The sequence below is a fragment of the Seriola lalandi genome, unplaced genomic scaffold (genome assembly GCF_002814215.2).
Source record: "Seriola lalandi dorsalis isolate HSWRI2012SDOR001 ecotype SW California unplaced genomic scaffold, Sedor1 jcf7180002054048, whole genome shotgun sequence".
Classification (NCBI taxonomy): domain Eukaryota; kingdom Metazoa; phylum Chordata; class Actinopteri; order Carangiformes; family Carangidae; genus Seriola; species Seriola lalandi.
Window position 1 is genome coordinate 187772 of NW_019524601.1, and position 24022 is coordinate 211793.

Genomic DNA, 24022 nt, shown 5'->3' on the forward strand with positions numbered 1-24022 from the left:
GGGGGCTGTGGTCAACAGCTTCTCCCATGTGACTAACAGGTTGGGTGTAACTTAAACACACCATATGCTCTCTCACCAACAACATCATCCAGTTTTCACACCTCTCAAAATGTGATTTCTTTACTGGGTAAGATGCTGTATCAGATGTGTTACTCTCAAGTGCGACAAACAGACTTTATCTGCTGTAAACACATTTTTTTTGTTTTTTTTTTTACACATTTGAAAGTGCATATAAAATGTAAAAAAAAAAAAAATTAAAAAAAAAGAGGCTGCTGTTGATTCCACTTAGATTTTCATGTCATTAAATTTGTATCCGATGTCTCCAAAAAGGTGCTGACCTTTAGCAGCACTTTATCTTTAGTGAGGAAGGATACTGAGGAAACTATGGGTTTCTCCATCAGTCTGGCTTCATATGTTTTTGTTTATTCATTAATTTTTAAAATCATACCAGAACTTCTCTGAAATACTGACAGGCCTGTCTGTAGTGTTTAAATTCTGTTAGCGAGTGACATTGTTTGTGCTCATTGTTAATATGAATTTGGTTTTATTAATTTGCTGTCAATCATGATCAAGATTGGGTATCAATTTTAATAAATTGCAATCACTTTATTTTTATGTGCATTCAGTTTATTCCCCAGCTTTCACACAGACTATGGTCACATTTTGTATTTATTTGATTTTTTTACTAGAGGGTTTAAAGACCTATTGATGAAAGTACAGTTTATATTACAGAAGGAGATATAAAAAAAAGATTCAGTTGCAAGACACAAAGTACTGTAGACATTCATATCTTTCTGTTGTTTCCTTTTCAAATATATAATTGTAAACAGAATGGTAAGCAGAAGGAACTTCTACAGAGACATGTCATTTCTGCAATCTGCTTTCATTATTTACATTCTAATAGTTGTGATCAGCACGGTTAGAGAATTTCTCTGAGGCTTACAGCTTTAGTTTACAGTGGAGACATTGACTGGTCCCTGTGGGAGCAGTGGAAAGACAAACATCAAAGCAGTAAGGCGAGATGTACCTTGGGGAACTGAGGGGAGGGATTTTCCGCTAAGCAACAGGAGTCTACCAGTATTCCTGCAGACTTTGAACCAAAGCGATCGATGTTGATACTGAGACTGAGAGCGTGCAATGCGGGACGCAGACTAAGGTCCCAAGGTTAATTTCTGCTCATTCATTGTATAGTCTGGAGTCATGGTTGAGGACAGAGAGAGGTATTGTGCACAGTACATATGCTGTTGTGGTGTGTCCTTCTTTCAGTCACAGACTTGGAGCAGCTCTCAGGCTCATTCTGATACAGTATCTCTCTTTCTCTTTCTCTCTCTCTGTCTCTCTCTCGCTTTCACTCTCTCCCTCTCCCCCAGCTGTTGTCTTGCTTGCTTTCTTTCTTTTCTCTCTCTTTCTGTCCTCCCGTTTTTCCTTCTCTCACTAGTCGTGGGGGGGCAGTGTTCCCTTTTGTTCTGTTGGCCCTCCTCCTGGATTCGCTCCCTAGATGTTACCATGGAAACTACAAGACACTACATCACCTCAAGTAGAAGTTTCTCAGAGTGCTTGTCTGTGTGTGTGTGTGTGTGTGTGTGTGCATGTGTGTGTGTGTGGGTGCAGGGTGTGTTATGTCAAAACGCTGATGCTGGATTTCAATTTTACTGACACTGAACTGCGTAGATAGAGGGATGCACCCCTCTAAAACTGGTACGCACAAACATACACACATACACACACACACACAAACATGCGCTCACACACTCCCTAAACTAGTAACAGTTATTAGTGCCGAGACACTGAGAAACAGTTAAAGAAGCAGATGGATAGAGATTATGAAGTGTAGAGGGGTGGGGTGGGGTGGGGGGTGGGTAATAGTGACAAAGGAGGAGACAGGACTATCCTAGATCTGGAAACAGTTACCATGGTAACAGAGGTACAGTAGTGATGGTTTTAAGAAAAGATGGCTTTTGTGTCATTATCCTATGTCAGAGTATAGTCACAGCTACCTCACATGCACTCGTTATCGCACAGGCAGGGACAGATGTGCACAAATACACATAGACCATACACACAAACACAAACATCCACAGATTCAACTAGTGGACATCTAGTTTACTCCTCAAATGGAAATGGTGCTGTCAGCATGATAAAGTAAAAAGAGAGCAGGTAAAGGATTGTGAAGAAAAAAAACAAGAAGAAACTGGATCACGGAGCACAGAAACTTCTCTTCTCCTTTTATTGAGGAAGAAAATTGACTGAGCAGGAAAAAACACTGAGATTCTGTGTGTTTGATTTCAGCTTGATTTTGAGTGCCAATTGTGAATGCCATCAAAGGCATTTTCTATTAAATGAAAGCTACTTAGATTAAGGTTAGATAAAAGTGGAGGTGCTGTGACTCTGCAGATCTCGGGTCAGATCAGTGAGGCACCACTCCTTTTTCAGTGCAATGGAGTGTGGGATTAAATGCAGACCCTGGATCAGTCGGTATGACTCATGCTGTGCTCTGGGCTCTCTCTGTACCGTGCCGGGTCAATGAGACAGAGTAGGCAATGATTATTAGGAAGAGAGAGACATGCACATTTCTTCTACCATCAAAACCACTGTGCTTCTGCTCCTTTCTTGTTCTATCCCTGAATAACCAAAACTAGAGGAACCCACAGACATAAGGACACGGACATAGCATCTGTGACGTCACTCATAGCTTTGTGTGAAGAGATGCTTTGAAGCCTGCAGTTGGGTTTACTGCTCACTGCCCTCTTGGCAGTTGTTAAAAGCCAGAAAATCTGAATTTGGCCAGTGTGGTGGAGCCTGAGGGGCGCTGGGGTTGGGTCGAGTGAGCAGCCGCTACTGTTGCAGAGTGTGATAGCCTGAGTAAATCAAGACTGGGCCAGTAGGGGTGGGGGTGGGTGGGCGGGTCCCCTTAACTTGATAAAGACCATCAAATGGCCATTAGAGGAAGTGCATCTCAAAGCACCTCTGTGCTTGCAGAAATATTAAGCCACTTAATAGAATCAGGCTCCTCTTTAGTTTCAGAGCAAGACGTGGGAAAGCCCAGGTGTTTTCCCATCTGCACTACATCTGAAAGTCCAAGCAATACAAGCTTAATACATAATACAAGCAAAAAAACTGCTTAAAACCAAGGTCCAGAAAGGTTAGTTAGTAGGTTAGTAGTTTTTATTATAGTAACTATCACTATCTCCCCCAACCTTAACAAAGATGTTCCCTTAAACCTAAAAAAAAAAAAAAACTAACCAAACCTCAACCACAATATTGTCATATTATAAATTAGATTCATTTTTCAGCAGTGATTTGTAATGGCTGACCTGCAGATAGGGGCGTCAGATCAGAAAACACGTCCGTGTGTCGTAATAGAGCAGAGGTGCGCGGGGTCTGGATCTGGACCCGTTTCCTTTTTAACTGGTGCAGCTTTTCTAGCTTAAGGAAATTTTGTCTAACTGGACCTCATTGAATTTAAATTGAATACCCCTGTTCTAGAGGGAATGGACAGATGATAAACTTTGCTGCTTAATTTGGAAGACTTGTGGTAACAGCTTGTTTGGCGTATTCTGGCCTAACAAGCTTGCAACTTTGGAATTATTATAGAAAAAAAGCAGTAATTTCATCACTGAAAGAAACACAGGAGCAGCTGTGAGGTTGCAATGAGATGGACTCCTCCAAGCGAAAGAAAACTCAGAAGACCAAAACTGGCTTGGTGCACAACTGCAACTGATGAGCTCGCCAATATTAACTTGGAGTGAGGCTCAAGGAGTTTCCAAGAATAGGACACAATGGAGGGAGTTCACAGCGGCTTTAACTCCCACAGCCATGTTGTTATTCCCTCTGAGAACTCCTTAGCAAAAGAAAACTGTAAAATGGGCAATATGAGATTCTACATTAAAATTTAATTACACATAAAATATATTAAGTGATTATAAGTAGACTAAACAGAAAAGAACAAACCATGATGTTAATGCCCTTGAGGCTGGCATGTTGATTTGGCCTATTCAGTTTGACCATACTGGCATCTTATTTTTTTAAAGAAGTATCTATTATAAAATGGAAAAAGCTCTGCATTTAAGTGCTCTGCCACGTTAATTATATTGCATACACAATTCATTCAACCAAATATTAACATTTAACAATGTTGGTGGCCAGCTGAGTGCCTGCAGTAAGTGCACAACGCTACTGTTTGTACCTAAATCCAAGTGAGCCAACAAGCGCGTTGCACTTCGCTTAAAATGCAAACAAAGTGAGATAGATGCAGTGGAGTATCTTGCTACAAGGTTCAAATTTAAACCACTTAATGTATTTACCCTAACACACACACACACACACACACACACACACACACACACACACTTCAAAAACAAAACTGAGGTTGAGTAAACTGCTTACAACGATGTATGTATTTTTTATGTAAATAAATATATTTCTTTTGACTGCCACGAGACATGAACAAAGACGTTTGAGTCAAACACATAGATTGATGTTAGGTGAAACCATTCAGGATCAGAGATGTCACTGCGTGTGATAAGAGACAAAGGTCTAATGAGGAGACTGTGCTGAAGATGTACTGTGCAGGAAAACACTGGTTTCCAGGTTTAATGGGACAACTTAAATGAATAACAGTTTATTAAGAACAGTTTGCTCAAAATCACAGCATGCCAGCAGCAGACACAGCAGCAGCAGGATACACGGTTCAAACACAGTCTCAGCATTTCCTCGACAAAGCCTTTTTGATTGAGTGGACTTTGTTGCCAGAGGGGCGCTCTGAAGTGGGTTAGTTAGGTGGACAGCAGTGCCTCCAGAGATTCTTCAGCTGGCCCCAAAACAAGGCATTTGAGCATGAGAAATCAGCCAGACAGTAACTGTCCCTCGCGTTGGTGTAGGTAGGAATGAGAACAGGAACGAGCAGCAGCGTGATTGCAATGCAAAACGCAGATGCAAAGGACGCAACATGATCAACACTTTTGACTGAACAGAGAGCACGAGTACTGTGTGTTGCCCAATATTTATGTTGACAAAAGCCAATCAGCCTGTTGAAAATATTACATAGTCTGTAAACATGCTGAAATAATGGATTACTGGCAACATTACAGGTGCACTCATTTTCTTATTTTTCTTTTTTTACGTCCAAATAAAGTGCTGACTAATTTGGCAAAACTGTTTCTTGTCCAGCTGTACCTTATTCTTTACCAATGCTTCTGTGTTCACAGATCTTTGACTATGGGGAAGGCAGTGTTATCATGACCATTAGAACCGAGATATGAGCCCAGAGATATGGAAATAAATTCTAGGTTGTGATAAACTTTACTTTTCCTTTCAATGTAATGTATTCCTTATGAATTCATGGGCTTGGACAATACATATTTCTACCGTAAAGATGTGAACTTTGAAGAACATATTTCTCTCTGCAAGTTCTGAAGATCTGACTGATATGTATATACATTACATTACATTACATGCATTGTTCTCAACACTGGTGTTGGGCTCCATGTGAGGACAGCCTCGGTCTGGGACATGTGAACAGTCATCAAAAGAAAGCTGACTTTTGAACATAAAAGCGAGTTCATTAACAAGACACGTTCAATCAGGACCCCTCCCCATTAGGTCAGGCTGTCTTTGATGTGTAATTATCCTCGCTGATACATTCACACTCAAACATACAAACACAAGCAGGCAGTGGAATAACACACTCTAAAACACCCCCACACACACATTGACAAAACACATGTGCACGCCCAAATCTAAAATAGGATGCCGTTGTAAATTTGACTCCTAATGTGAATGTTTGCATACATTAACTTTATTCATTTATTTGTTTATTTCTTACAAACGCTATCTAAACACAGTGCAACTTTTTTTTTTTTTTTGCATTAATGCTGAACTAACAGGCTTTGGAACATAATTTGTGAGTCTAGCTTATGGTCTTAGTTCTATTTCAATGAAGTCATAACCTCATCAGGGACAGAGGAAATAGCAAAAAAGGTTAACAAAACATATGCTGGTTTTACTCCCGCTCAGTTTTTTTTATTCTCTTTCCTCCAACAAAGGAGAAGATTAATGCATCTGATGTATAACTGTGTGTATGTATGAGCATACTCACATTTGTGTGCCTGTATGTGTATTTGTGTGTATACGAGAATGTCTGTCTGTACGTTTGTGGGGTTATGTTTATTTTTTTATACCTCTCCGCACTCTAAGCATTCCCACTACTCACAGAGTAAGCTGTTTGTCTGTTTGTAGAAAATTTGTGCTGTTCTAAAAGGCAAAGCTCACAGGCTGCCCTTCTCCACGTGCGCTGGCACCTAACAGGAACATCTCCTGCACTCTGACTCCCCTGAAAAGAGGAGAAGTTTATGTAGAAAACTTTCTTAAGTACTTTGGAGAGTTGAGCTGGGAACATTGTGTCTAATTTGAAGAAAATGTGGTATGTGTGTATTTGTGTGTGCGCATTCATGTCTTTATCTGTTTGTGGCTGAGAGCTTGAAGGCATATCCTGCTGCTGGTAAATTACCCAAAGCAACGTGGTTTGGGGAGGAAGCAGTGGGAGGGAGTGGAGGAGAGGTGATGCAGGGGCTCGGCGAGAGGAGGAGAGAGAGGGAAAGAAAAGAGGAGTGATCATTTGGAACCCCAGGTCTTATCAAACATTGTTAGTGCACCCTATTGCCTCTCATTTACAATCTTATTTTTTTTCTTTTTCTTTTTTTTTTTTTACAAGCGCTGGTAACACAAACACACTGACAAAAACACATTAGGAGAGAGGCACATGGGGATATACAATTTATTATCAACACTAAGGGAAAATATCTCAAAACACACAGGCACAATATGTGTAGAATATGAACACAGCAAGACATTTATACTCTAAACTATCCTCATGCTACACTATCAACATCACGTTTCATACACACACTCTCATGAGATTATACAATAATGTGACGTACACACACACACACACACACACACACACACACACACACACACACAAACAGGCCCATTTATAGAGTTGGACACACATACACACTCATGTACACATGTCCACCCTCACCCCCTACAGATAACACACAAAGGTATTGGGTGTGGGGCTGCTATTAATCCTACAAGAAACGTAACATGAGACTTTCCCAGAATACACTGCGGCATCTCCCATCACCTCTGTTGCTCCCCTGGTGATTTGGTACCCCACTGTGTTATAAATAAGCAAGCTTTAGAATGCGTGTTTGTATGTGTCTCAAGGTGCACGGGTGTGCACATGCGTGTATGTGTGTTGGACTGCAAGCATTCAGTGTACAGTGGGGATTTTAAAGTGTGCATTCACCTCAATGAGAAATGCTGCATATATACAGGTCCCGTACTTCATGTGTTTTACCTAACAATGGGATCTCACGTGTGTGTGTGTGTGTGTGTGTGTGTGTGTGTGTGTGTGTGTGTGTGTGTGTGTGCGTGTGTGTGCGTGTGTGTATGTGTGGGGCATATGACAAGTCTTCCTGGACAAGACAAGACTCTCTGGGGCTAATACAAGTATCAAAGTTATTCTGCCATTTTTTTTTTTTTTTTTTTTACATTTTCATAGCAACATTGTTGAACCTCTTGTGTTTTGTGTTCGTCTCCCTGTGGTGCTGTCTTACGGTTCAAAATTTTGTATAAACAAGTGTTCATTGTCAAAGAAGCACTATGGAGAACAGAGTCTTAGATAGTTGGAGAAAGTGAGACACCACAAGCAGCGAAGGAGAGAAAGAGAGACATAAAATAGCAGCGATGATGACAAAGTGAAGGGTTCACAGGAAACAAAAACTACACTAATCTGACATTCCTAAGAGCAGCAGATTACAGAGACGGTTTTGGTGTTTGCGCAAAGACACTGTCTATCATATGGTGGTAGTTGATGGGGAAAATGTAGGCATCTTGATGTGTGACGTCCTGTTAAAGAGATGATATCTAACAACTGGGCCACAGCAGGGTACTCTGCCAAGTGATTAGAGAGACAGGATCCATTCTCCTAACCCCTCAATAAAATCCACTGACACAAAAGGAGAAATATGTTTGACAGAAAAAAAAAGATTAAGATATTGAAAGAAGCATGATATAAAAGAAATAAATATGAAATAGACTGGGTAAAAGTGACATATTGATTTTGAGAAGAGGAGGAGAAGATGAGTAGAAAGGATGAATCATCTTGATTTGTATTTGTTCTTTTGCCTGATGATACCCAGAAACAAGTATATCACACACCATCTGTAACAATGATAAAATGTGCACACACACTCACATATGCACACATACTGGCTTATACAACACTCACACCAAACTCCTGAGATAAAGAACTTGCCAATTAGTCATAATACAAGAAGTCCAGTCTAGATAAATGTTCTGCTACCTCCCTCTGTTTGTCTGTCTCTCCTTTTCTCCATCATATACTGTATGTATTGTGTACAGCCATAGCCACTATAATTGCAGATATGTGTTGACACAGTTGCCAAGGTCAAATAGGTTGAGAAAAAAAAACTGGTTTATGTAACAACTGCATAACTACAGGAACTTAATGATCAACTGGCACTCATCCGTCTTTTCTGTGTTCAAATATTCACCCTCTTCCACTCTATGTTTTTTTTGGCCTTGATGTTGCTCAAATGGTGCGGTTTAACCTTCAGTCCAACTCATTTTTAAAAGAATAAAAACAGTCTGGAGTGCAACTGGTACTTAGAAAATGTATTAGTGTATACCCAAATATTTTACTTTGTTGTTGTCAACCACACTCTCTAATTGGGTATCAATTGTTTTTTTTTTATCCAATACTGGTGCAAACATGTTACTTTAAAAATCAGGGTGTTACCTGGATAAGCTAATTTTGGCCATTTGTTTCTGCAATCTCAGTAATTTGACGGAAACTCAAAGCTCATGTGAGAATTGGAACTCGAGTGGTAAATCAAGAGCCTCATCTTCACAGTCAACTCATATTTAGTGGGTGCAGCACCAATCCACCTGTCCACACACACAAACACACACACACACACACACACAAACACACACACACACACACACAACTCACCATTACTCTTGAACACTTGTATGATATTTAACTCCCTCACTTGGAGCAGCAACATAATCCTGAGTATATTTGGACCATTTACAGTGAAATACAGACTTGTTAAACTGGTGTACTCGGTGCAAAAGGCTTTGTTGCTGCGGATGCTGCCCAAGTCCAGGGAATCCAATAAATCAAAGAAAGAAAGAGATTCAGTGAAACCATCATATAAAACTGTAATAGCTGCAAAGGTTGTAATACTTCATCCATGTTCCTTTACTGAGCCCTTCTTATTTCAGTGCTCACAATGCTAGCCTGGAGACAGGATGCTGATAATATGCCAAATTCACCACCAGATGTTTGCCTTTTAAAGTTGAGACATATGCACAGGCAGTAAAACAGTTTGATGGGAAAGACATGTTGTCTGATGAGCCCCACAATTCTATACAGCCAGTATGCCAAGCAATGAAATGGACATCATGATGAGAAAGCTGGATATAATGAAAGATTAAAGGCTGCTGTGGGAATAAGTAGCATAAGCAGGAACAGCAGAATGAAATGAGTGATCAACTAAGTGTGAATTGCTGGATTAAGGCCAGATCAATGACTTGGATGAATCAGAGAAGTGACTGTCATAGTCACATACTGATAAACTGATGGCATGTGCCACTTTAGTGCTATGCTAAGTCATGGGGATAAGTGTAAGGTGTTGTTTTTTCATTAAAGCGAGAACATAAATACAGTCAAAACAGCACAATTACATAATTAAATGCAAAACTTCTGTACACTGTGAAAGGAAGAAAAAAGAGATGAACGCTTCAATAAGGAGTTTGGCTGAGAGAAGAAAAAAAAATGCTTAATAGACTGCTGATGCGCTGAATGATAGATCTGTTGAAGGCCCATAAAACCTCTTTGGTGTAAATTGCTCCAAGTTTCTTGAAGTGGCTTGAATCTCTCCAATCACCTTTTCCAACTCCAATTTTCATTTCCGCCTGTCCTTTTTTTTTTATTCTTTTTTTTTTAAACTGCTTTCTTTCTCTCCTTTTCTCCTCTACACCCCCACTCCCCCACTTCCTCCCCCTGTCTTTCTTCACCTCTTTTCTTCTCTCCTTATTACCCGTCCTAATGATAGCCAGTCTTCACAGAGAGAGGCTGATAGCAGTGAGCGCCTATCGTTATATTTAGATCTAATTAAAGATCATTATAATCTATCAGCACAATGGATACCAGACTGTGATAGAGTCAGAGGAAGGGGCATGGGAGACAGGGAGGGAGGCAGGGAGTAAGGACGAGAAAAAGTGATGGATTGGGGGAAGGGGGGAGGCGCAGGACTACGAGAACTCGGATCTGCCTCAACCTCAGACAACCTCTACTACCCCATATTGTTCCATAACTACCCCCTTGAATTCCCAATTATCAAAATGTGATTACAACCCATTACGATGACAGTGACCCTTGTACAGGCACAAGAGCAAAAAGGAAAAGTAGGAGTGAGGATAAAGTATTGAATAATGAGAAGTGTATGAGAATCTGCTCCTGAATGTTATTAGCATGAAGGAGGCTGATTCTTTGTATGGTATTAAAATGTAATTGGATTAACCTGGGTAAAGTAGTCAAAGAGAGTCTGGCTTATAACAGTGGAAAACTACTGAGGCTAACAGCAAACCAAAGATGTCATCAGCATCTTTTTTATCTTTTTTTTCTATTTTCTGTTCAAAAGAAGAGTTATAAAAAAAAAAAAGAAAAAAAAAGAAATGCTTCCAAATGCCCCTCACCACCTTTATATTTCCTCTGTTGATTTTTCACAGTGTAGCCCTAAGCTGACTGTGAAGTGACAGAGAAATAGAGAAGCAGTGGCATATGCCAAACTCTTTTCTGTATCAGTTGTAGTACTGCGCTTGGCATGGAATTGCTTTAAAAACAGTAGGAATGGGTAAAAATTTCACTGGCCATGTCTCATATTACTCTTTCTTATCTGTATTGGCTCTTGCCAGTAGCTTCATGGAGCTTATCGCAGCCATAGCCAACTTCTTTTCCCTTCTAATCCCCAACTGAAATTATTATTACTTTATTTGAAACTTTAGGCCACACAGAGGATTGCCAAAATGGTCTTTTAATTGGAAATCAAAGAGCTTAATATATTCAGTAAACCTGTGGCAATCCCAATTTGGCATCTGACTGGAGAACAGGTTATTACTTTGTTCTAATATTCCTATGAAAAGTAGAAGTACTATAATGTTGATCCCTGTAGCACTGTCCATGGTGCTGATAGTAGAAGCTAGTTGGTTTCGTTTAATGTATGCTCATTCACACACACACACACACACACACACACACACACACACACACACAAGCTAAATACGCGTTTTGCTCAAAACGCCTGAATAAAGTAGTAGTAGTTATTGTTTTTCCACTACATCCTCTAATATCAATACAATTTTAATCAAATGTGCTAAAAAAGGGGAGCAGCCTCATTCTTGCATTTCCTCCCTGTTCTACACAGCATCAAAACACACACACACACACACACACCAAGACACTCTTAAAGAGAAATCATGATGACTCTCTTTACCGACTGCTAACAAATCCTTTTTTTATTTAACCAATGTAATGGCTAGGAATTAATTTTGCATGCCCATTCCTTGTTCCCTTATTACCAGTGAATTATACAAATGTGTGTCAGTCCTTCATGCTAATAATGTGAGTCTGTGTTTGTGTACATGTTGTGCCAGGGACTAGTTTCTGAAGTCGTGCTTCAGCTGGATGCTTGGCCAAGTTTAATTACACAGACTCAGGCCTCTTATTTTGCACTTTGTGCAATAAATTTCCACTTTCTTTAAGGTCAGTCATGGCTGCAGAGTTTTAACTTACATCCTTGCTTTCCGTGTATCTATTAGTTTGTGTGTGTATAATTGCATTTGTGTGTATGTTAACTTCTATTCTGTAAGTGCACGATTCTCTCTCCCTCACTGTGTGTATGTGTGTGCATGCATGTGTGTGTGTGTGTGTGTGTTTTTGTTGCTCTCGCTGTTGCTGCTGTTATCATCACCCTCAGGCTGAATGAATAAAACAAGGCCAAGAGAACCAGAGGATGAGAAGAAGAGGTTACAACACTGAAATATAGACAGCCCGTACCGATACACACATATACACCGGTGTGCTACTTTCGCTTTATCAGTCAGCATTTACAAACAGCTCTCAATGTTTCAGAAGCAAATGTGCATGTGCCAAGAGGGAGAGAGAGAGAAAGTCAGCGATGAAAACAACATAGTTAAAGAAATTCATGAGGGAGACTGAGAAGGGTTAGAGGTCACATAATTATAACAGTCTTGGCCATAGTTGTCAAGGTAAGTCTTAGGAGAAAAGCAGCGAAAGCACGAATTAGGATGAGCTCAAGATCACAGTTCATTATGTGTGTATATGTAAAGGTAGAGAGGCAAGAAGACAGATGACTGGGAAAAAAGGTTTTTTTTTTAACCACTGCAAATTGGTGTTTCATAGTTTACTTTTAATGATGTCCTCCACATTCCCTATTACATAGAAAATGGATAACTTACCTAGATTTACCTTAGTTGAAATTATTTCAACTCTTCCCCACTCCCATCTGTTTGATATTGTAAACCATTCCAATACTACAATACTCCTCACCCTCAACTGTACGGAGCAGAGGCCAGTATCTGACCCAGAAACTTTTGCAAAATATAATATTTAGCATCTCACATTGTTAATGGCACTGGCTGCAAAACGCTAGAGTCAGTCCATTTTCAGTTCTTGTGCACTGGAGGCTTCAAGTTTCCACAATACACTTGTCTAAAGTCGCATACTGGACCACAGTTGGCTTCCACATTAGTTGTAATGTCACAGAGTCATGCTTGTACGCACATGTGTTAAACTCAGATATGAGAGTTTCATGCCCTCTGTAGCTCTGAAAGTGCTCCAGCTGTCACTCAGCTAATATTGTCTGTGCTGAAAATGAATGGCCTTTTGGCGCTAACATTTTCCAGTGACTAAGACGCATTATGAGCCAGTGCTGCTGTTCTTCAGATGACAGAGTGAACACTGGTAAATACCTGCCGGTGTTCACCTTCATTCACTCTTGTTTACTGTCATGCACCATCCCCATGATATTCCCATCTTCTTTCTTTTCTTTTCTTTTCTTTTTTTTTTCCAGCTTGGAATTTTAATTGATACCCATTTGCGGAGTGAAAATGATTCTTTCTCCAACGGAAAAAGAAAAAACAATACCTGTCTCTCACTCCCCGCCACTTTCCGCTCCCTGCACCTCTCATGAATACTTCAACAAGCCACAGACCTTTCACATCATTCATCCTCCTCTGTTCCTCCCTCCCTTCTTCCATCCATCTTTACAACAATGAATAGGACATGCTGTTGCGCTTTTTGTTTCTCACCCTAGGAATTTACGTTCATGATCTGCTTTTCTCATCACTCTCGCTCCAGCCTTTCTGCGTGCTTCCCTTGCTTTTTTCGAACGCCGTCTCTGGTTGCACATTCTGCCGGGCTGTCAAACTCTCACCCTCCCCGCTGCGTTGCACAATGACTGTGCGAGACAGAGGGAAATAAAAGGCAAGATGAAGAAAGAAAGCGGTATTTATGTTTGTTAATTAGCACAGCTCTAATGTGAGTTATAACATATTTAATGAATGCGAGGATACGCGCAGGCAGAACAAACACATACATATATAAAAACATTTGCACAATTTTCACGCACAAACACACTCGTATATGCGTATACACAGACACAGTTGATTTGGCAGTTAACCAACATGTTTGGATCAGTCTGTTGTGTGTGGGATGGATAAAGGGAAATCTCAAAAAAGCTTAATATAACAAGCAGCAATTTGCTTGTGTATTGAATCTTAAACAGTAACAAGCGCACATTCTTTACTCTAATAATAACAATACGAAAAGGCTTTTTTACTTTAGTTTGAGTTGAATCAACAAGGGGCTTTCACTCTTGAGTGAGGCACTGCAGGTGGGCAAGAGCGTGATTTGATATGAATGAACTCATCTATGCTCGCTGGTTATTAGACAGACGGACGGAGATGAATAAAGAGTGAGTGAGAGTGATACGGGGAGACAAGGAAAGAGAAAGAGAAATGAAATTGTACGCCAGTGCTGACAGATATAAAAGGGAAAAAAAAAAAACAGGAGGAAAATGAGAAATGGAAAGAAGCATGGAATGAGTGAATGAATAAAACAAAGGGAAAAGTGAACATCAAAGAGAGTCAGAGAGTGTGTGAGAATGAAAAAAAAAAGGGTTGTGTCAGAGCAAAATGAATTTACGTCTCTGTTTTTATGAACACACCATTAAAGAGTAAATATATGACAGCACTAATGGGCTATTGGAGCTCCCATAGCACATGATGGATGGAATTAAAGTAATTGCCTCTGTGTGTTTAAATCAATTATAAAACGCTGCTGCACAGAGGCGTGACGAAGTCCTCACAACAGTCTTTCCTGTCTCTCTCTGTATGTGTGTGTGTGTGTGTGTGTGTGTGTGTGTGTATGTGTATGTCCGTGCGCGGGTTCGCTAATCTCACATCCGTCTTATTTTCCTGAAATCCGAGAGCCGATGACCTTTTCCTGGGAATTATCTTTCCTATTCATTTCACTTCATCGCTGCCTGTGGGATGAACTCCATCCATATAGTTCACCACGAGTATTCCTCTCACATGTAGACATTTACTGTACGTGTATGTTTGTGTGTGTGTGTGTGTTTATGCGTGTGTGTGTGTGTATGCGTGTGTGTGTGTGTGTGCCAATGCCTGCCTCTGTGTGCATTTTTGTGAACCTGTGCGCATTAGGGAATGGCATCAACTTCCTTCATCCAGTTCAGTGAGTTTCACATTTGGAGTTATTGTGTCCTGAGGGCAGGACCCCAGCTGACACAGTCATTTAAAACTAACACTCTATGGACAGAGCCCACTTCAGGTTGGAAATAATGCTCACTCCTATTCCTGAGAGTTGCAGCCCTTGTCCTAAAGCATTGCTCGCTTGCCAGCACAACTACGTTCAATAATTGCCACACAACTGTTCTCTACATCCCTCCATAGTACAAATGCCGTTTAAGTAAAAAAAAAAATAAAAAGAAAAAAATAAATGAGTTCTGTTTAACAAAGTAGCTCCTTTTTTTCAGAAACGAGCAGTGTAAAGGAGCACAATTCAAAATGCAGTAATTACATTACAGTTGGGCTACTGATCACAGAAACGCCCCAGTCCTGGGGAGTTTCTCCTGGAGGATGATGGAGAATGTTAGCTTGGAGCAGAGGATAGAGCTGGAGGGTGGTGGTTAGCCTCTACCAAAATAGGTTAGGTTTTCACATGCTGTGCTACGAAAACAATAATGTAGGAGCGTATGAGCTGCAGGCTTGATGAACCTTCATCATCATGGTAACAATGGAAAAGACAGTTAAGCTTATGGAACAGTCCCTGTTTAGTTAGGCTAGGCTCAAAAACTACTTAAGTGTAAGAAAAGATTGTGTGTGGGTTAAAGTATTTCCTAAAGGTGAGAGACACCTGTGTGAAAGTCCTGTGTTTTGTATACTACATCAACTAGCTTCCTACTTTGCCCCCATCAAAATTAGTACAACAACTAGAGCTCGCCTAACAATAAAACATAACTATGGGTCATAATGAATGAGTTGCTTGCATAGACGACCTATGGGCATGTGTTTTTTTTGTTTGGTTTTGTGTCTACCATTGGTAAACCTACATCCAGAAATCATCTGATTTTGTTCAGAGGTGGAGAGTGCGTGAAACTGGAAGCTTTAATTGAGGATGGGATTTCTGTAGCAGTCATCATGGCCAATGTTAAGTGAGCTGTTGAAGGTCAGAACATAGGCTGACTGTTTTTTAAACCACAAACTTGTTTTTCTGTCAGAGGTAATGTGACTAGCTACTTGGGCTGTTGACTAACGAGTAAAGTAATATATATATATTTTTTTTTTTTTCATTTATTATTATTATTATTATTATTATTATTTTCATTAAGTTCTTTGTAAAGTGTAATTGATTACATTCTTCAAGTAACTTGCTCAACACTGTTGACAATACATCATGTAGGTTTAGGTTTATCATATCCACACATTTGAAACTCATTCCTGTGAATGTCTGGAGTGTTGAAGTGGAGTGTGAAAATGCAAATAACATTTTGTCCTGTCTGCCCAACCTTACAGGTAATAGCATTTTGAAGTATTTATGACAATAGCAACACAATATTAGATCATATTAGATAACATAGACGTAGAAGACTCACTCAACCCAGCAGACAGCCGGCACCAGCAGTGCCTTTGGCTTGAATGGGCACTCCAGAAGAGACAGCTTAGACTAACTGGGGTCGTCACCGGTTACCAGTGAAGCTCCCCTGTGTCACGTAGAAGAAAGGTGAATTGCCCAGGCTGATTATCAACAGCCTCGCATGTTTGATTTCACAGCGCTAATACCTTCGCCTCAGAACTCCCGATCATCAAACACAGCTGTCGGTATCTAAGGTTATTTCTTTCTATCCCCGGACTCTCTCTCAAGTCCGGGAGAGTTCAGTGGTCGTGGTGATCTGCTGGCCCCTTTGAATTGCTGTGTGACTAAAATATGGCTGCTATTGTGTCCTCTCACACACTCCCTTTCATTGCCTCTGCCCGTGTGTGTGTATATGTGTGTGTGCTTGTGTGACTCCTTTCACTCATCTGGAAGCAGCTTACTCCTCTGAGCTGCTCTGCTGGCTGCAATCCCAACCAAACCAAAGCTCTCTCTCTCTCCCCCTCTCTCTCTCTCTCTCTCTGTCTCTCTCCCTCTCTAACCCCAAATCAAAACTGTCCCGTCTTTCAATCGTTCCTCTCCATCCAGCTTTGTGACTCTATCTTTCATTTCATTTTTCTTTCATTTCTCTCTTCTTTCGTTTCACTGTAGTCCGTTTTCAAAGTTATTTGAAAACATTACTTTTCCCCCCTCTGGTTCAGCCCTTTCTCCTCCATTCTGAAACCTGTTTATATAAGGTTAATCTGCCTTTGACAAAAGGATGCCCCTCTGCTTCTTTGGGCGTCTTGGAGAAGCACTTTGAAAAATGTGTGGAAAGGATTAAGGTAAGACCTGGAGCCATGACTAGCTCTTTCTATCTGTCTATACGCCACTCTTGAGCCCCAAAACACAGACAAACCGATGCACACACACCAACCCTCCTTTTCTCTGTATTCTTCTTAAGAAAACTCACTCAGTGAAACTCACAGATTCACACAACAAAACTTTTTCTTTTTTTTTTGACTTCAATTGACATTGTGTTTCTGGAAGTCATGTCATGTTTACTGCATTTGCTGTGTGTTTAATGGAGTGTGTATACTTCATACTTGACTCTGGTTTTTAGTAACGTATTCTAACAATGTAACAAGACACAATGTTTGGCACTAAATCTGCAACTTTGACTCAACTTGTATACAGACTAAAATTCCCTAAATTTATATCAGCTATATGAAATGAATGTTGCTTGCCTTGCTATGAAACTATAAAAGAAATTACAATAAATGTAAAATATACTTTTAAATGAAGTCCCCTCCTTAACATACATGTAGTTCTAGTGCAGTTGTAATTCAGTTCATGTCGGAAAAATAGTCCCATTGAAAACAGTTGACACCGAGGTCTAATAATCCTGAGTAATAAGGGCATTGTCTTTGGAAGAACAGAACACTGTTGAGTTTTTCAAATGTATTTTTAGTGTTTTGACCCGCACAGACAGAGCTCCACTCCTCTGCATTATGCTGGTCGCAACAGAAGTCTCAAAGTCTCAAAACTTGAGCGCATAAAACCAAATCCATCTGCATGACGAGGGCGGGGGAAGTGAGGAAAATGCGTATTTTTGTGGAGGCAAACTGACCTTTTAAATGGATCATGAGACCTACTTGAGGATTGTTTGTCTACTGTGTCGTTAAATGTCAAAATGCACTTGAGAGCAATTATATACTTTTTTTTAAAATTTACCACTGTACTGTTGTCAAGCTGTTCGGTTAGGAATTTGAAAAAGCAGGGGAGTTCTAAGATCTCTTGCTTTGTGTTCCAGCAGGGGGAAAAGTGTTGCACTGAAATAATTGTCAAACTGGTTCATGTCGTGAGTCTGGGTGCGGCCTGCTGCTCGTTCTCTGCCGTACTGCTCGCCTGGCTCCTTCTTTCACCGAAGCCACTGAAGATGAAGCCAACTGAATCCTAGAGTATGTTGGCAAGTGTTTGAAGAACTGCACTAATCAGATTGCAGATCAAATGCTTTCCAGCCCCTAAGCATAGAGTGAAAGTGGAGCTTGGCAAGTGAAACGACACATCATCGTCATCATCTCTTGGATCCATATTGACAACTGGAAGCAACAACAATAACCACAGTCCATTACCCTACAGTTTCAACTCAGTAGTATCAGCTTTGAGTAAATAATGTTAATTGCTAAGAACGTCAAAAGGATCAGGAACTAGCCAAAATCAGCTACTACCGTGATGGTACGATCAAGACACTGGGTTTTACAACCCTGCATTCAGGTAAACTTACCAATTTACATTTAGCCAAACGTGGTTGTGCTCTTTCTTTATGTATTTCATGTCATGCAGCTGCAGACATTCAACTCTAGCAAGGTTTGTTTGTGTGTGTGTGTGTTGTTTTTAATGAGAAAATACAATGTATACAGACAGGATAGGGCACTGCGGTGTCATTATTTTCTGATTTGTTGAGTGAGTAAACAGGCTGGAAGGAAGGCAACACTGCAGCATACAAAAAAAAAAAAATGGACTCGGTCGCATTCGTACATTTGTCAACTTAAGGTGGCAGAACACGATCATTTCGACCCAATTTTACACAGCACCTAACGTCATATTTCAGGAGCAACACGTCTAATTCAGACACTGTATGGTCTGATTTTATCGGCTGGCTAGTTAGTATAGATCTGGATCACACTTCCTGTCCTCCCGCGGTGAGTCTGTCAGACAGATTGCTTTCCTCCTCACCGTCTCTGCCCCTTCGTCTGTACACCAGCTGTTACTATAGAGATACTCCGACCTGCCTTTGACAGTGGATACTAGTTGGGCAAAAGTATCTTTAAATCACTGCCAGTAAAAAAAAAAAACCTGTCCAAAGCTGCAGACTCAACTGTCGCTAGCCAGAAACACTAGCATAATGACTTGCACTGCATTCATAATTATTTACAAAAAAGCAATGACCTCTCTGCTAACTCTCTACTCACCATGTGTGTAATACGAACACTGAAATCATGGCGCTTTTATTTCTGCAAACACAATTCAAATAAACCCAGCACCAGCAGACACTGGGCCAAATCGCCTTTCACCCGGAACAAACCAGAGCGACATCAGAAGACCCAGAGCAGTGGCTGATTGTGGGATTCCAGCTGTGATCAGCTCCCCCGTAGTCCCCCTGTGTGCAGGGATTCTCAGGGATAAGCAGAACAGGAGAGGGACTTTGTGGTTTTCTGAGTTGTGGGCAGAGCTTTAGTGTTTTTTCCCGCCACATCCCAGATAGACCTGGAATGCGGAAGATTCCGGATTTGTGTTTGGGCTGAACTAATTGAGTCCCCTAAAAACCTTGCTACCCTGACTCCAGGACTGTGCTGGCTCACAAACACACACACCTACACCTACACAGACACATACACACATCCAAACACACACAGTCGCACTCACACGCATGCATGCTCCCTTTTGTCTCTTTCTGTGCCAAGCCTAATCCTGCCTTACCAGCTGCGGAAAAAAAAAAAAAACAGAGAGACAGAGAGAGAGAGAGAGAGAGAATCTCCTCCCTCCATTCAGTTCCAATTCACTTTTCAATTTCAAGGTGCTTTATTGGCAAGGCTCTGCCTGAGTGATGCCAAGGCAAAAGAACAGGTGCTTTCACAGCAAAAAGAAAGACTAAAAAAAAAAAAAAACGACAGTGGCATTATAATATGGCAAACACTACAATCAGAACAATAATAATAAGCATTGAAATCATTTCAATTTGCTTTTCATTCCCTCTTTCTGCACACACCATCTCTGGGGGGGTCAGTGCAGGATTTTCCTTTCCTCTCCTAATTGTGATGGGCCATGGAAAGTGCTCCACCAAATTGTGTAAACACATGTGGAAGCAAAGAGGAGGCAGCAATGGAAGACTGATCACAGCAAATGAGTTTCTCAGGAAATGATTGGGCCTCTTTGATTGCCCAAATGTAAGTCCTCTTATCCAACATGACACCTGAGTACAGAGGCGCGTAATGTTTATAGTATAGAGAATGTAATATATTAAAAAGATAAATGCGCTGGTGTAAGGTAGAGAATTGAAAGTAGATAATTTGTAATCGCGCTGTAGAGTAAGTGTTTGATGTTCTTTGAATGGAGCTCTGAAGTTAATTTTCAATTCTCTTTGAAACTGAGTAAAATAATGAATTGTGAGAACAACAGAGTTCTGCCTTGGTAACATTTTAGACGGGTGAGTATGCAGGGGTCAAAGTATGGCATGGAATTAAATATGTGAACCATAAAAGAAAGAGGAAACGTGTTTGTGCTCTTTTTTTTTTTTCGTGCACCCTTTGACTTGTTTTTGAAAATATAAAGCTCCTGTCAGCACCTGATGAAAAGACTGTTCTCCCAAAACAATAAAGAAAATTAAGGTAGACTTGCAGTGGTTGTGTAAAATATAAACCTACTATGTCATTATTATGCATGAGCCACAAGTTTGGCCCACCCCTTCTCCAAAAAGAAGCTGCACTTGTATGGAGGATTACACATATGTTTTTGTGTTTTCCTTTGTTAGGTAATTGTTTATCACCTGTAACCAGCCTGGTTTTTTTGTATGTGTGTTTAACCCTAATTTGATAAAAAAAAACAAAAAAAAACGAATGCATGCATCGCTCCAGATGTTAAGATTTTGCTCAAAATCCAAATGATCCTCTAAAATCAAATCTTTCAAGTGTGTGTGAGTGTGTGTGTGTGGGTGCATAAATCTATGGGTTGATGACTTAAGATAAAGCGACTACCTGTCAGGGAGATACAATTACTCTAATAACGCTGTGTGTGTATGTGCGTGTGTGCGTGTGTGTGTGTGTGTGTGTGTGTGTGTGTTTCGTTATGGCTGCCTTAAAGCCCAGTGTTAACCACTTGACATTTGGGAAGTGCTTTCATTAAGTTGGACGGCTGTCTCCGACAGTTATGATGATGGGGCTTTGCATGTTATCCCAGTAAATACTGTGTCCGTCTTGGATCAATAACAGTCTAGTCTATAACAGTCTAATCCCCCAATGGCTTACACTACTCATGCGCACACACACACACACACACACACACACACACTTTTATAAATGGAATGCATACACAGACACACACAGCTCACTAGTAGGAGTTTAATCCTCGCAACTGCCACCGGGTCATCAGCTTTGGAGCTTTCAATACAGGGGCTGATCAACAGAGATGAAAGGGTAAAAAATAGAAGGAAGAAAAACTGTAAAAATGATATGTGATATAGAGAATGTTGCCGTCTAGACAGTACAGGGGGATGTGAGCACGATGGGCAGTGTGTGCAGGAAGTGAGTTCTGCTTTAGTTAGTACGGAATTTATTTACACTGGGCGTAGAAGCAAAAACAATGAGTGTTGCAGAGTGAAAATCCTGTTCACTTTCTTTGAGTTTAGATGATGAACAGGAAGCAGGAAGTTGTGTAATTTTTTACTGACTTTCACTTGGTCAGTAATCCTCAACAACTGTTCCTGAGCGCTTTGCTCCAGCAGAGCTTCAGAAATGAATGAGAGCAAGTAAAACATGGAATGAGCTGGGGAAAGCAAGAAAACATAATAACTTCTACTTGCGGTTTTATGTGAATGCCACATGGTGTGTTTAGAAACATAGGAGGGTGATGAATAATTTGTGACAAAGCAAAGGAGGATACAGACTAATGTAAAAAGCGTGTAGTGTCCATTTAAGATTGCCCTAAGATGACCACAGACCCTGACAGGACTTTAGCCTTTTAACCCAAACTTTGCAGATGAGCCACACTCAGCCCTGTGCATATTACATTTCATTTCAAAAATCCCAAAAAACCCACTAATTACATGTAATGCAATGAAAAAAAAACATTAACATTATTCCAAATCAATACCAATATAAAGAAAATAAACGCACTAGTTGTGCCCTGAGCACTATTTCAACATCTTGCACCTTGACAACTGAACATCTTAAGTAAGAAGAATTGACATTGACTGTATTTTGGGTCAGCATTTAATCAGAAAATTAAAACAAATGGAAGCAGTACATTTTTGTTAATGCTATTTTTGGTTTAATCTCATAGAGGTATGGGTGTAAGATATTTACGAGGCAGACCAACCTCCTCAGAGATCAATAGTCCACAAGTCAGTGTACCACACCATAGACCACAATCTATGGTACAAAGGTAATAAGAATAATGATAATAATAATTGTGCATCATGCCAAAGTGACCAAATGTACTGTTGCAAATGGAAGCCTACAGTAAAACGTACAGTGGAGCCTTCGTATCGTAGACAACAAAATATGGCAACACTTAATGCATTTTGGCTATTCTTGACAAGTATTGGCAGATATTGGTAGGAAATATTTTATCACTAAACCAGAGATCCAGGAACGGGTTAATTTGCTAGTTGATCCGGTTTCGTACAATTTCCAAACTGCAGTATAACAAAGACATAGGCCTATGTGTGGAGAGAGCGCAGTGTTTTGACTTTCCCCATATATCATACCACTGAAGGTTTCCAACCAAAAATTGCTCTTGAAAGTAAATGATTACCTGTCAAAAACTCTGACGCCCAAATGACAGTAAAAATCAGTCTATGCTTTCTTTCCGTAATGTTTGTTGTCTGAACGAAAAATAAAATAAAGGAAAACAAAGATAAGGAATGCTTGCCCAACTAAATTATGAAGCCTTCCAGGTACATAATGATTTAATCTTGACCACGCTGTGGGATGAAGCTTGGATATTAAGCATTACTTGCCCTTGTTTTGACAGTGGACTGGGAGACAGAGAGTGGATTACTACTTAATGACAGCAATTTTTCAAGAGGGACAATTAATAACTTTGGCAGAAGTGAGAAAAAAAAATGTTAATTAGCTTAGTTGAAATGAGTCCACTTTAACTGGGAATTATCAGTAGCAGCACAGTAGAAAATGCTTCCCGAACAAACACTGTGGTAACAGCAGAAAGGGCAAAAAGGGCTAAAATATAATTTTATTTCAGTAACTTAAATATATTACTATTTTTGCTAAGGCATTAAACGCATACTGGGTTTTGATAGTGTACTAGAAATTGAATTATGCAAATCATTCGTTGGGGAAATTGTCCCCAACTCCGCCTTGCTGATTACTGTAATAAGGTTTTTAACATATTAATTTTTTTTCCTCCACATCATATTTTTCATATTTTCTCAGAGATGAAAAAACAAACACACACACACAGACACAAAACACTGGGCTGTGATATGAAGACGAAACCATAGTGAAAGTGGAAAAATAACTGCACATAAATGCAAATATGATTTCCTTGTTTCCATATCAAACCATGTCTTGGTGTTTACACCCCTTAATTGCGATGTTTCATTAATTACAACAGGAATGTAATGGGGAATATTTACAAGCCTTCAAAGGCTGTAAGATATGGAGAGAAAATAAATAGTTGTGCTATCAGGGAGGAATTCGCTCAGATGTTTTCCAGTTTTAACTTAGTTAATTGTGTTATGTGTTGACTTCGTTGACACACACACATACACACACACTGGGAGAATAGTGGGCTCAAAATAAACGTGAGCAGGGAGGGTGTTGAAATGAACCCTTGGTTTTTCCTCCTGTAAATACAAACATTATAATACAGATCAAGTTTGGAAGATAGCTAACAGTCTGCTTGTGCACTTGCTGCTGTTCCGTCAGTGTCTCATGTTGCTGTTGCTTCTCTAAATGTAATATCCATCTCTGCATCATTACGGGAGTATGTCAGCTAAAAGTAACTGAT